This window comes from Sphaeramia orbicularis, chromosome 16, assembly GCF_902148855.1.
Source record: "Sphaeramia orbicularis chromosome 16, fSphaOr1.1, whole genome shotgun sequence".
NCBI lineage: Eukaryota > Metazoa > Chordata > Actinopteri > Kurtiformes > Apogonidae > Sphaeramia > Sphaeramia orbicularis.
In genome coordinates, this window is record NC_043972.1 from 59,481,697 (window position 1) to 59,492,392 (window position 10,696).

Consider the following 10,696-nt stretch of genomic DNA (forward strand, 5'->3'; position numbering starts at 1 on the left):
ATGTTCAGATTCTATTAGTTCAGAATAGGGATGTAATGATTACCAGTATAATGAGAACTCCAGTAAATTCCCAACGGTTAGTATTACTGTTTAAATTGTAATTATCATGAAAACTGTATTTGATTACCGCACTTTGAAACTAATGGTACTGTTCATTTCCTGGAGAATCAGCAGCACTCCAGGTGCTATCTATCTATCTATGAAAAAGAAAGTCAAACAACTCAAACTTGATGTGGAAAATGGTCAAACAGTGTCCATAAGGTGCCATCTTTAATGCACATTTCTATGTTTGATTGTTTACATGTTAATATTTTAATGTGTCTGCCAACAGAAAGTACATTGTGGCTATTTTATTTTTATTTTCTTTCTTTCTTTCTTTCTCAAAATACAACTTGGTTAAATTATTTCAGTGTGTGTATATAAGTACTTTTTGAACATTTTGAGCACATTTTCAACAATATCATGATAATAATGATAACTGCGATAATTTTGGTCACAATAGCCGTGATATGAAATTTTCATATCGTTACATCCCTAGTTCAGAACTAACATCAGAACATTATTTTAGTTCAATCCCAACAAAGGAACTAGCATTATTTAATAGAAGAGTGTTAAATAATAATAGATAAAATATGAACAAAAAGAAAACAAAGAAAACAAAATGAACCTCCACAATATCTGCATTTGAATAAATACCTAAAAATATCGATACAGTACTTTTTAATATTGATACGGTATTGTGAACTGAAATATCGCGATATATTGCAGAACCAATATTTTCTTGCACCCCTATGTTTGACACCCCTGGATTAGAACTAAAGAATATGTTCATGTAACCCACACCTGAACTGGGTTTTAAAGGGTTAACACACATATCTGCAGCCATATTTTCTTAGTTTTGACCTCAGAGTAACTGGACTCACCCAAAAATCACAAACGGTTTAACTACGGACACAACACCGACAAAAAAAGTACAACACAAACACTTTTTAACTGGCTTTATTTCTAAATGATTTTACATTCATAACTAGAGTGTCTCATAATGATTTTAAGTGACACACTGAGAAGCTGAGTTCTGCTCCATTTACTGTGAAGGTAAATTCTATAAACCAAGCAGTGCAACATAAACATCTGCCAACAACTATACAGCTAATGGGCTGATTTGGTCGAATAATAAGATGTTCAGAGTTAATGACTTTGGTCCAATTAAACATAAAACATATGAACAACAGACATACATGACAAAAACAACAGGATCAGTGGTGATTCACAGGGATTCTGTTCAATAGTTTGAGTTCTTGTAATAGTGTCGTTGTACCAGTGGACATCCTCTCCTATTTTACTCCAATTATGCAAATTTTGGGTTAAATCTATGTAAAAAAAAATAACATCCCACTTCCAAAAAATTATATGTTCTTGAAAAATAGTAAAACATCTCTCTTTAAGGTTTTAAGGCATAAGATTCCAGTTTTGGTTGAAAAAGAGCACGAGTAAACTGTCAGAAAACACGGAAAACCAGAAAGTCCAAAAGCATCAGTGAAATACCAAGAGTCGAACATGAAAAGACGTTTTCTGACTTTAAGGCAGGGGGTCTCAAACTCATTTTCTTCTGGGGGCCACATTCAGCTGAATTTGATCTGAAGTGGGCGAACCAGTAAAATAAAACATGATAACCAATAATAATGACAACTCCAAATTGTTCTAGTGCAAAAATAATGTCGGTTATGCAATATTTACATTTATAAACTATCCAAACAAAAAGGATGTGAATAACCTGAAGAAAACGGAATTGTTAAGAAATATAAGTACAATTTTATCAATATTATGCCTCGACTTATCATTTATACCATATGCACAAAACATTTAGTAACTGGCAGAAAACTGGTAAAATTGCACTTAATTTTCTTCATTTCGTTCCAGTTATTCAGATTTTATTGTTCAAGGACAGTTTGTTCATGTAACATTTTCATAATTTAATGTTTTTGCTCTAAATCCTCCCAGTCCGCAGGATGAATTTGCAAAGGCAGAAGATATGAACAGTCAAGGGCGTTGAATTCGAAAATAACAGCATAATAACCTAGAAATAATGACTCCAAATGTTCTTCTTGGTTTAATGTGAAAAAAATAATATGACATCATGTCTATAAATAATGTCAACTCCAATTTCTTCTCTCTGATTTACTGCAAAGAACATGAAATTCTGATCTCCTTTAATAATAAAAGATCAATAACCTGAACAAATATGAACAACCTGAAATGTCTAAAGAAAAATAAGTGCAATTTTAACAATATTCTGCCTGTTTTGTGTCTTGGTAGATCTGATCTGTAATGCACATGTATAATCATAAGTTGAGGCAGCATATTGATCTTTTTTTTTCTATTTATTATTTCTTTCTTTTTTTTCCCAGAAATTTGTTTTTTCAGGTATTCCACATCTTTTTTTTTTTTTTTTTTTTTTTTTTTTTATGATAGTTTGTAAAATGTAATTTTTTTTCATAAGTTAATGTTATTTTTTTGTATATAAAAAAATGGTGTTTCATTATTTATAGGTTAGTATGATATTATTTTTGAGTTTGATGCCCTAACTTGCACTTTGGCGGGCCGGATTGGTCCCGGGCCGCATGTTTGACACCTGTGCTTTAAGGGTTTGTTTCTTGGTCTTTTTGCTCCTGAATGTTCATAATCCAGTCATAAAGTTCAGTATTTTCTTCTACTGAATAAAATAAGTATGTTTACACTCATTTTCCTCTCTTTGCTTCAGTGTTTTTATGATGGGGGGGGGGGGGGTGTCATCTTATCTGTTCAGAGAAAGTCTAATCTGTGAGTGACAGCTGGACACGGCTCTGACATCACACTAACCTATGAAAAAAATAAAATAAAACCTTAAACCTGTCAGCCACAGATCTACAGCCAGACTGAAGAAGGTCACTCAGACATGATTTCATTCTGAACTGGATAATTCCATTAGAACAAACCTATAATACAGAATAATAAGGCTGAGCGCTCCTGTCTGTAGTGCTCTAGAACCAGACAGGTCCAGCAGAGTTACTCAGTTACTAAATGGAGGTTCTGTCACTTTTTGTATTTATTTGTCCACAAAAAACATGAGTCTCGGAAAGACAGAGATGGAGCTGGTACTAATTCCAGCCTCGTTAGGGACAATGACCCCCCCCCCCCCCCCCCCATCATGAACAAACCAAGACTTTAGTTTAAAATATTACATAAAATAATAGAAAACAGAAGGTCCCTGAACGATTTCTGTTTCTTGCAGGAAAAAGCACCTTCACCTGGATCCGCTCCACATGATGAGTGAAAAATGAAAACTGTAAATGGGTTTAAAAAATAAACTGCTGATTCTGTTCCATGTAAAAAATGGTTCAAAGCGCCTCATGTAGAGCGACTACTACGACAGCTGGACCTTCTCTATTATACAGCACTGAGCTAATGCTAATGCTAATGCTAACACAACAGACTGAGGGCCTCCAGTCACCACAGCCAAGTTCTAATAGTTTTGGATTTTTTCATTCTAGTTTAGTTTTGACTTTTTTTTCTCTAATTCAGTTCGTTTAATTCGTTTTTTAGAGCAGGTTTGATAGGTTTTATTAGTTTCATTTTTTTTCTAAATGCTTAGTTTTAGTTTTTGTTTTGTTTTGTTTTTTTATCTTTTCTCTTTTCTATAGCTTTTCTTACCAGTGACCCACAATAGATGTGATTATTTTGGGAAACGTAGGTCAAAGTAAAAAAAAATTTCTGAGTTTTTGAAAAAAATTTTTTTCCCCATTACTTATAACAGGTGAAATTTCACGTCTATAAAAAAACATACATTTTGTTTCAATTTCCTTCAAACTTGTCTCATATATAGAGGCAGTTGATATGACATCAGCACACACACAGACATGATGACATCACCTCGATCCATGACAAAATAAGATACAATGTGTACGAGGGGCGGGGCTTGTTGTGTCTGGAACAAGGTTCTAATAGTTTTTGGATTTTCATTATAGTTAGTTTTATTTAGTTTTGATCTTTTTTTTTCTCTAATTCAGTTAGTTTTACTTTGTTTTTAGAGCAGGTTTGCTAGTTTTTATTAGTTTTTATTTTTTTGTAAATGCTTAGTTTTAGTTTAGTTTTCGTATAATTTAGTTAGTCGTCTCTTTTCTCTCTTCTCTGTCGTCGTATTCAAATCAATCCCAGACAGGACTCTGCGCTTTAGTCTCCATGTTTCCAGGTAGAGTGGGGGACCAGAAGACGACTGGAAACCACAAGTGAACACAAGTGACGGACCCTTAAATATCATATGGCACCAGCAGCTAAAATTTGCTTGAGGGAATAAATTGATTTCGTATCAAATCTAACATTTACAAAGACGAAACGAAGGGAATTTTATCCATAATTTTTATCCGTTTGTTAGTTTTGTAAGCACACAATACAGTTTCAGTTAGTTGTGTTTTTTTTTCTTTTAATTCTAGTGTTTATTTATGTCAGTTAACGAAAATGTTTTTACAATTGTAGTTTTCGTCATTTTTGTTAGTTTTCGTTAACGATAATAACCTTGACCGCAGCAGACCTTAAAACTATCACTGCTTAAAGTCCTCCTGTCGCTTACAGAGACACCTCGGACCAGAATGAACCCTCACCTCAGTCCTTTCTGCTGTACTGATCTGAAGTCTGAGCACTGATGGTGGAAGGACTCTGGCTCCAATGACCTGAGCTGAAGTGAGAGGGAACGACTACAGCCACTAGAAACTCAAGTGTTTACACCAGTGTTTCTCAACTGCCCCAGGGGGCGTTGGGACACCATTGGGGGGTGGCTGAAACCCAAATGGGGGGTGTTAGTCTGTTTAAGTACCAGTACTAAGCAGCATGTTGTGTCAGTGGTGAGTTTAAGGGCTACAGAATAAACTAGGGCTCTCAAACTTATTTTCTTTCAGGTTCCACATTCAGACCCATTTGATCTAAAGTGGGTCGGACCAGTAAAATAAGAACAGAACAACCTATAAATAATGACAACTCTAAATTTTTGTCATTGTTTTAGTGCATTAAATTATGAAAATACTTACTTTTATAAACTATCCAAACAAAAAAGATGTGAATAACCTGAAAAAACTGAAATTTCAAATCAAATCAAAGTTTATTTATATAGCACTTTACAACATAATGAAGCCCAAAGCACTTTACATCTAAATGCATGATTAAATTAGAAGATTAAAAAAAAAAACAGGTTGATCAAGTACCATAAAAATGCAATAAAACAATAGGATACAACACATGTTGATAAAAGAGAGCACAGATTCAAACCTAATAATGTCTCAGTGCGAAGGGTTAAAGCCAGTCTAAACAGGTGAGTCTTTAACCTGGACTTGAACAGGGCCGGGTCAGTGAGACTCCTACGTCAGGAGGCAGCCAGTTCCACAGTTTTGGAGCAGCAACAGCACATGAACGATCAGCCCACGGTTTATCCGGGGACCTGGGACATCCAAAACCATCTGAGAGGACGATGGGAGGGCTCTGCTGGGGCGGAGAACTGTTCCACTCTCAGATAATAGGGAGGAGCTAGACCATGTAAAGCTTTAAAAACAAACATTAAAATTTTAAAATCAATACGATATTATGATTACGTACGAAATTTCCTAAGAAAAATCAGTGCAATTTTAATAATCTTCTGCCTCACGTCTCATTAGCCATGTGCATTCTGGATCAGATCTACAAAGACACTAAACACTGAGGAACAGGAAGAAAGAGTTCAAACTGGACTGAATTTCTTCAGACATTTCAGGTTGTTCATATTTGTTCAGATTATTCACAATTTATGTTACAGGATAGTTTGTAAATGTAAATATTTCCATAATTTAATGTTATTTTTTGCACTAAAACAAAGACAAACATTTGAAGTTGTCATTATTTCCGAACATAATATAATTATTTTATTTTTTCATATCAAACCTAGAAGAAATCTGGGGTCATTATTTTTTTGTCGGTTCTTCTGCTGTTCTTATTTGACTGTAGATCAAATTGGTCTGGATGTGGAACGCAACTAAAATGAGTTCCACAGCCTGGACTGTGGATTTTTGCACTTTGCAATTCATCCCAGGGGCCAGATTAGAACCTTTGGCGGACTGCATTTGGCCCCCGGGCCGCATGTTTTAGACCCTTGACCTAGAACACAGTGTCAAACATGCGTCCCAGGGGCCAAAACCGGCCCACCAAAGGGTCCAATCCAGCCCTGGGATGAATTTGTGAATACAAAAATTACACTGAAGATATTAACAGTCAAGGATGTTAGAATCATTTTAGGTCAATTCATCTAAAGTGGATCAGAACTAGTAAATATATCATAATAACCTATAAATAATGAAAACTGTAATTTTCCTCTTTGTTTTAGTATAAAAAAAGTAAAATTAGGAAAAAAGTTACATTTACAGATATAGATTTTACAAAAATATGAATGACCTGAACAAAATATGAACAATGTGAAATGTCTAAGAGAAGTCTGTGGAATTTTAACAATATTCTGCCTGTTACTAATTCTTTAAGTTGTGATGTACATGTATAATGATCAACTAGGCGTAATTGTTACCATTGAACCTTTTTTCTTAAGAATTTCAGGTTGTTCATATTTATTCCTGTTCTGTAAAGTATGGTTCGTAGGTGTAACATTTTCATGATGGAATTTTACTTTTTTTCACTCAAAACATGAGAAAACTTTGGAGCTGACATTATTTATAAGTTCTTATCATATTAATTATAGCATTTTACTGGTCCGGGCCCACTTTAGATTAGATTGAGCTGTATGTGGAACTGAACTGAATTGAGTTTGAGAGCCTGATCTAGAATATAGAAACAAATACTAAGAGGTATAAAGCAGAAGTACAGCTACAACCAATGTTCAGGTAATAAGAGGCTGGTTCCGTCCCCGTAGCAGAACTTAACATTGTCACTGTTTAAATTCCCTAATGCCTTCTAGTGGACACACTACAGAAACTACAGAGTACAAAAGAGGTAAAAGACCTAAAGACAGTAAAAACATACAAAGGTACAAATTTAAGGCACATTTTTAAGTATTTTCACCGTTATCGTTGAACAGAGAATAGTGGCTTTGTGCTGTGTTAATGTCAGGTACAGATGTGGAAGGAGTCTGTTCCGTATTTGTCGGCTGAAACTTTACGCAGAGTGGACGCAGACGTAGAAGTTCTTGTGCTCCTCCCAGTAGTGCAGCTCATCGCTGAAGCTGGTGGAACACGCCAGATCTTTGCTTATTTTCACCGTGTGGACCACGCAAGAACCAGGCAGCTCACCAAACAGAAACTCTGCCGTGTCCACCAACAGGAGCTTCTTCTGAGCGTGGATCAGCTGTTGGATGCGGTTCTTTTCCACAGGTTCAGGTGATGAACTGTAGGGACACCACGATGTTGAGTTTGTCATCCGCCGCCGCCACCTGGAAGCGACTCTTCCCCGTGGGGCAGTGGAACTCCTTCTTTTGTTGAACAGGCCGGTGGGGGACCTGAAGACGCGCACGGACCAGCCCACCCAGTCGTACTTCTTCTTCAGTTTCTCTACGATAGCGTCCGCCAGCCTGCTGGTTGGTTAGTTCTGGTCGGTCTCTGACACAGTCGCCGTGAATCCAGCTCAGCCTGTTTGGGGAAGCTGAGGATGCAATCTTCGATCACTGCGTTCATTTTCTTCTGGACGGTCTTCATCTTCTCACCCCAGTCTTTCAGAAGCTCCTCTTCGTCGCCGTACTCCTTCAGGGCAGCGTGCCCAACAGAGCGATGAGGCCGACGCAGAAGAGCTTCTTCATCCTGGCGCAGAAGTCCTCCATCGCTCTACGACTCTTCTCCTCGTAGTTCAGGGTGATCTCCAGGACTGATTCCCCCGAGAAGTTTGTCGCCGTCACGGCACTGAAGAGGGTGTTAAGGTTTTTCTCGCCGCCGGGTTTTGGCGAAATGCTCCAGGAACAGCTTCTTTTTTCACCTCCCTGAACTTCGGCTTAGCGTTGAGGATGTCCATGTATTTCCTGAACTGGTTGGTGATGTTCTCCTCCACTGAGAAGTACGCAGCGTCCACTCCGCTCTTCTATGATCTCATCGTTGTCCGCTGAATCTCCTATGAAATCACCTCCAGACGCTGTCGCACTTTCTTGGAACTGCTCCTTCATGTTTCGGCCTCTTTGCTTCTCCACGTTGTCCAGAGCCAGCTTTACTATGGTTGCAGCGATGGAGAAAACAGGAAGAGGTCACCGGCGATGCTAGCCACACTTCTGCTCCCTGTTCGAACACTTCCATCACCAGTCTCCACCATGTCCTTCTTGTCTGCTACGAGCTTCTGCAGCTGGTTGGGCCATCTTTGTTGTTGTCAGTCAAACGAGTCTAACAAGAATAAGCAGAGTTAGAAAAGTCTTAAACTGAGGTTACATTCAGAACAAACTAAAGAGGGCATCGGGTCAGTTCAGCGCCAGAAAACCAACTGCTGTGACGTGTGGTTACTTACAGCTCTGTTCCAGGACGGTTTTGGACTGAAGCCTCTTACGTCTCCTGCGTCTCTTACAACACAGCAAAAACTGATAAGGAAAGACAGAAACAGTCGAGTGAGTGTCAGAGCAGAGAGCCGGTCACACCCAGTGAGCAATGAGTCAACAATGCAAAGGGAATGGAGCTGAGATGGACGACCGGAGAGGGGTGAACGACCAGCACGAGTCAGGAAATACAGCGTGTGTTCGCTGATCCCAACAAAAAAAGACACAACTACACAAACTACATGAACTGGCAAAGATCCAAAGTTCACAAACAATGAGAAATTAATCAGAAACATCTGTCAGTGCATTTTATTATCAACTGCCTAAACTGGGTTTTTAGAAACTATTTAACTGAAGCCAGTAAACATGACAACAAACAGAACTTTGACAGTTGTCTGGATGCAGGAGTCGCACATATTTAATTCAGACAATGTTGGAACATGAAGGCAGTTTAAAACTCAGAACATTAAATACAAAAACTAAATAAATAAGAACCCAGTCATCTGCCTCTAATGCAGTGGTTGTCAAAGTGTGGGGTGGGCCCCCTGGGGGGGTGGACTCTTCCAGGGGGGTCAGGGATCAGTCCGGGGGTTATTTTGTTCTTCAGGTGGAACATGTTACTGGATGGAAACCTAATGTTTGATGGTGGAGAACCCTGGATCTCATTTTATGGACGGACACCAAACCAAACCTGTACCATGGTGATCTGTCACTAGACTAGACAAAGAGTTAGGTTTGGACAAAGACTGGACTGAAAAGACCAAGGGACACACAGGTTTGTGTTTTGGACCAGTTTGGACTTTTCGTTCTCAGATGTCCAATGGAAACGGACTCATGGACCCACAGTGATACTGGTCACATGTTCATCTGTGAACCAACATGGTGTTTGCTGGATGAAAAAAAGGAACTGGCCTGGCAGAGTTAGAGATAATTGAACATTTCCTATTTTTATTGGACAAAATATTGTCTCTGAGCAGTCTGGAGGACCACGTACATGTGCAGAACAGTTCTATGTCACACATACATGTACAGAACAGTTCTATGTCACAATACATGTGCAGAACAGTTCTATGTCACACATACATGTACAGAACAGTTCTATGTCACACATACATGTACAGAACAGTTCTATGTCACACATACATGTACAGAACAGTTCTATGTCACACATACATGTGCAGAACAGTTCTATGTACAGAACAGTTCTATGTCACACATACATGTGCAGAACAGTTCTATGTCACACATACATGTGCAGAACAGTTCTATGTCACACATACATGTACAGAACAGTTCTATGTCACACATACATGTACAGAACAGTTCTATGTCACACATACATGTGCAGAACAGTTCTATGTCACACATACATGTACAGAACAGTTCTATGTCACACATACATGTGCAGAATAGTTCTATGTACAGAACAGTTCTATGTCACATACATGTGCAGAACAGTTCTATGTCACACATACATGTACAGAACAGTTCTATGTCACACATACATGTGCAGAACAGTTCTATGTCACACATAGAAAAGTCTATGTCACACATATATGTACAGGCTGTGGGCTGCGGAGCTGTGGTGTGCTTCTTTTGTTTGTGGTTTTTTTGTTTGTGTGTTCTTCGTTTGTGGTTTTTTGTTTGTGTGTTCTTCGTTTGTGTGTTCTTTGTTTGTGTGGTTCCTGCTGTGCTCAACTCATGTCAACACTAGAACAGCCAGCGTGGGAAGTGATAAGAGGGAAGAGGTAAAATTGCTGGGGCAAGGCCTCATTTTCCAGTGACACTCAGCACGTTACCTGGTTACCAGGGAATGGAACATAATGTGTCAGCTCATCTGTGTGTGGACAGTCTCTAGGGCTGTGTTTGGACTGCAGGACATCACATCCATTTGTCAACCTGAGACACAAGTGCAGGCGTCTGCGAGAACAACGACGAGTGGAGCAGCATTTTAACAGTGTTACAGAACCGACAGAACCAGCAGAAGCAGCAGAAGCAGCAGAAGCAGGACCGGACACACGGGGACGGACTGGAAGAGCATTTGCAGATGCATGTTATCAGATCAGACTGAGCTACAACTGTGGGATTGGGGTTTTCCTGCCTCTGTCTGTCTGACGGTCCCCAGGGGTGGACGCCCGGAGGCTGAGTGCATGTCCAGCACTTCCATACAGCGCATTTCACAGA

At 38.8% G+C, this 10,696-nt stretch overlaps 1 long non-coding RNA gene and 1 pseudogene across 1 annotated transcript; both read right to left on the bottom strand.

Moving 5' to 3' along the window:
* Nucleotides 1-984: 984 nt before the first annotated feature.
* On the bottom strand, nucleotides 985-2,968 carry LOC115436383 (uncharacterized). Its single transcript, XR_003937810.1, has 2 exons — nucleotides 2,633-2,968; nucleotides 985-1,572 (listed from the first exon to the last, which is right to left on the bottom strand). It is a non-coding gene; the product is annotated as an uncharacterized LOC115436383 (long non-coding RNA).
* Nucleotides 2,969-7,117: 4,149 nt separating this feature from the next.
* LOC115435852 (clumping factor A-like) overlaps nucleotides 7,118-10,696 on the bottom strand; it is a 12,980-nt pseudogene continuing 9,401 nt past the window's right edge.